Source organism: Lycium ferocissimum, chromosome 9 (assembly GCF_029784015.1).
Source record: "Lycium ferocissimum isolate CSIRO_LF1 chromosome 9, AGI_CSIRO_Lferr_CH_V1, whole genome shotgun sequence".
NCBI lineage: Eukaryota > Viridiplantae > Streptophyta > Magnoliopsida > Solanales > Solanaceae > Lycium > Lycium ferocissimum.
Window position 1 is genome coordinate 18,555,479 of NC_081350.1, and position 4,928 is coordinate 18,560,406.

A 4,928-nucleotide genomic window follows, 5' to 3' on the forward strand; every position below is an offset into this window, starting at 1 on the left:
AATGTTTCTGCAATACGGCACCGTTTTGACTCTCCTCGTAACTGATGACGGCTTTGGAGTCCGGAACCTATATGACCCAAAAAATTGGAAATCAACCAAAAAAAAAAAAAAATGTGATATTGCATTGTTGCTTTATTCTGTAACACACTTTTTTTATGCGCTTGCAAAACTAAACTCCCACTGTTCCCCACGCCTTCTCTGACACTCTCCTTACCACCACCCCGCCCCCAGGCCTTTTCCCCTTTCGCTTAACTAATTTTCTAAAGGCTTGGGCTTTTAATTATAGGTGACTCTAAGTTTTTTTTTTTTTTTTTTTAAATGGAGGTGACTCTAAGTTTTAATTATTGAGTGGGGTGATGATTTTTTTTAGTGATTAAGGGATTTTGAACTTGCTTAAAATTTTTTATTTTGACACTTTAATCCTCAATTTTATTTTTAACACTTTGACCCACTCTCGCTCCCACCCCTTGACCCCCCGACCCCGACCCCCTACGCCCCCACCCCCTCCCCAGCAAAAAAAATTAAAAAAATTTGATTTTCTTTATTTGTTTTTTCACCCCACCTCTTCCTCCTCCCCCAACCCCCCCTCCCTCACCCTAACCCCGCCCTTCCCCCCCTCGAAAAATTAATTTTTTTTATTTTCTTTGTTTGTTTTTTCACCACTCTCCTCCTCGTAGCCCTCCCCCCCCGACCACCACCCCCCCCTCGCCCCAAAAAAAAAAAAAAAAAATTCTTACCGGCTCTCCCTCCCTCCCACCCCTCCCCGCCAAAAAAAATTTTTAAAAAGTTTTGATTTTTTTTTTTTGTTTTTTCACCAGCCCGCTCCTCCTCCCACCCCTCACTTCCCCCCTCCCCCCACAAAAAAAAATTGTTTTTTTAAAAAAGTTTTGAAAAGTTTTTCTTTTTATTTTTTTGCACCTACCTAACCCCACCCTTCCAAAAAAAATGTTTGAAAAAAAGTCTTGAAAAGTTTTTGTTTTTGTATTTTTGCTCCCCCCCCCCCAACCAACACACACATACACTCCAAAAAAAATCTTGAAAAGAAGTTGGGGGTTTAGGAAAAGTTTGGATAAAATTCATGTTGTTGTTGTTGTGTGTTTGTGTAGGGGTGGGCGTTCGCCTTTTTCGGTTCGATTTTTTCAAAGTTCAGTTTAGTTTTTCGGTTTTTTGAAAGTGGACACCGAACACCGCACCGAATTAGTTCGGTTCGGTTTGATTTTTTGAAGTTCAGTTCAGTTCGGTTCGGTTTCGATTTTTCTAATTCGGTTTTTTTCAACACTGAATACCGCACCGAATTAGTAGACCATATTCTTGTATGCTTTATTTTATCTTCCTCTTAAAGGGATTATTTGTCTGGTAATCATTTATATACATTCAGCTAATTATTTTGATCAAGATGGTATAAAAACCAATCCCAGATTGAAAAAAATAATTTAATATAGGCCACGAGTATTATTGAAGGCAAATTTATTTATCCAATTTAAACCTATAGATGTTCTAAATAGTACATCTCACGTCCAAATTTTAATATGATGAACCAAACATCCGACAATAAATAAAATCTTTTTGTGATTATTATCAATTGTCTTCTATTTTGCATTATAATCTACGAATAATTTGTTCCATTCTTGTAGGCCCTTTTGATTTTTGAATGGAAAATTTTCCAGTTGAATCTTTGATGGCTTCTGGAGTTTAGCAGCTTCTTTATTAATCATATACATTAATTTGGGCTCGAGAGAATGGACTGAGCGTTGTAAAAAAAAATTATATTCATGTAGTAAATCTTCAAAAAAAAAAAAAAAAAAACTTTCGGTTAAACCGAATACCGAAGAACCGTTGACCCGAAATCGAACACCGAACCGAAACATCGAATTTGTCATAAAAAAAATCGAAACCGAACCGAAATATCAAAAAATCGAATTAATTCGGTTCGGTCCTGTTTTTTGGTTTTCGGTTTTTATGCCCACCTCGAGTTTGTAGTGAAATAGATGGTTCTTCTGTTATTTTCCAAGTATGGTTCAGGGTTTAGAAAAAGATATCCAACTGATGTTTTTTTTTGTCCTTGTCCTCGTATTTATCTGATTTTGTGTCACACCCTAATTTTCGATAGGGCATGTGGGCACCCGACCCCTACCTAGGGCCGAGCGAACCCGCTGACTTTCATAATACTCATAATCATACTGGGCCCGCAAAACATGACATAAGTACATAATGAAAATTTTTCGGAAAACAAACATGCTTTTCATTTTTTCCAAATCAAATAAAGTCTGCAATCGTATGAAATCTGTAATATAATGCACAACAATACATCGGCTTATATAGCCGCTTGCAAAACAAATCTGACATATCATACACTCGACACTGTCTGCAAAGTCTCTAGCACAAAACATGATACCGCAACATAAATACTCTGACTCGGCAGCACTCCGGAGGAAATGGAGCTCGCCAATCTAGCTGGAATATCTGCAGCTAACGTCCTCTACTCATCTGTAGGTACCTGCGCGGCATGAAACGCAGCCCCCGAAGAAAGGGGGTCAGTACGGAATATGTACTGAGCATGTAAAGCATAGCATACAGAAAACGGAGTCATAACCGAAGTAAGGAGTACAGAAAGTGAGCATAATAGCCAGAATACCAAAGTGCTTGCATCTGAAACACAAATCGCACATCAGAGGTGCAGAAGACAAATAATATAATCAGAATGCCAAAATGCTTACTCCTGAAATACGAATCATGCATATCAATGTCCTGTATCATATCCGGCCCATAATGGGACTGAGTGACATAAGCGAATAATCATCATATACATACCGTAACACATCATAACTTATCATATGAGGTGACATTAACCGATGTGGGATTTGCCTAAACCAATGTGGGATTCGCCTAAACCAATGTGGATTTGCCTAAACCAGTGTGGGATTTGCCTAAACCAATGTGGAATTTGCCTCATCATTGGGTTTGCCCCACCACTGGGTTTGCCCCACCATTGGGTTTGCCCCACCACCGGCTCCGATACCAACTGATCATACTCCAGAATACATACATATAACATATAACGTGTCCCGGCCCTCCAGTGAGGGACTCGGTAAACAGAATCATCATATCATCATATCATCAAATACCATATCATACATCATCATGTCATCATATTTCATATCATATATCGCATGCGGTCCGTAATAGGACCCGACGGACAGAACGTGGTCGCCACTCCATCTGGGCGCCATAACACATCATACTTCGGAATATTATATACCTCCGAACACATCATACTCCATATCACATCATACTTCGTATCACATCATACTTCGAAAAACACGTCATACTTCGGAATATAGCATGGTGCGCATGATAACATACCGGCCCGGGACTCGGCGAAAGAGGTAATAACAGAATGCACGAGCAGAATCGTGAGTAACCATATGCATATCAGACATCATCACAGACTCAACAGAATGATCAAAATGAACTTTCATTTAAAAGCCAAAACAGTAGTCAAATCAAGTTTTCTTCCGAATATCACTCGGGAACATATCAAACCGAACTTCAGAAACCATAGTTACGTATCGGAATCATAAGTATACGAATCATCATTTCAGACTCAACAGATAAATATATAATCATACTCGGGGGTCGGAAAGGTAGTCATATTAAGCTCTTTTAAAAAAATAGGTCGTCAAAACTATACAAAGGAAAGTCGCGGGACCCACGGACGAGCGTCAACCCCACCCGGGCCCGCCTATGAAAATTAAAGTCATCACACGTTAGAGAATCATTTACGAGCATATCAAAGCAATCCGGTTCCCCGTACTATGAAAGTTACGAACGTTCGTAGTTACGAGATCTTTTACAACAAAATCTCTTTATGCAGCTTTTGAAATCCAATCATACGGAAGACATAAGGATCATAATCCGACCATATTAAAACGCGAACATCAAGAAATGAATAAGACTCATATGTATGCTCGAATCACAGGAATGGAATTGCCCCAAGACTCATAACGTATCATAGCTTAGCCATATCTAAGACATGCCAAAAGAAGGAAAGGTAAGCTTTACATACCTCGTCCGCTTCCTAAGCTATTCCGATCTTAAGTCTCGGCTTCTCAAAATCTACAACAACATCATTAGACACCAAACATTAGCCATAGGCACCTCGGAATCCAATTCTAAGCTCGCACTTTATTTATAGAAACTTGGGCAGCATTTCCCCTATAAACTCAACAACCCCGAGAATTCAACTCGGCCAATATCATCAACAACAATACCAAAAATCATTCTAGCAACACCAACAATCAATTCGGAGCGCATTCGAACATTAATAATTCTTCTCCACATATTCCAACAACATTCCAATTGTTCATTACAATTACATACATACAAACCAACATACAATCAAACTAACACTAATGCTCACATATTTGATTACTAATCCGAAACCATTCAAACAATATTCAAGACACTTCTAACAATCCGCACAACATTCAAACGACTCAACCAACATACCCAAAATCCGAAACCTTCCAATTTCCATAGGAACATCGACAACACATTTCTTTCTTCCAAATTCATGAACTACACCAATAATCCGCATGTTAACAACATCATTCTAATAAATTCAAGAAACTATGTTAAAATCACATTAGCTTCCAAATCAGCCCGCAACAATTACAACATCAACTTGAATCATTAAACTCTCATTTTAATCATAAAATCCATAACGACGACAACCAAAATACTAAACCGAATTAATTCATTCTTAACCACACAAGGGTGGCCATATTCGGCCACCACCCCAACCTACCAACTTCATAATTTTCATTCATCTTAACACACTACAACAATCAAACATGCTAAATAAAATTAATCTATTACTCCTACATAGCATAACATACACACGGCCACAACACAACACACGGCCACAA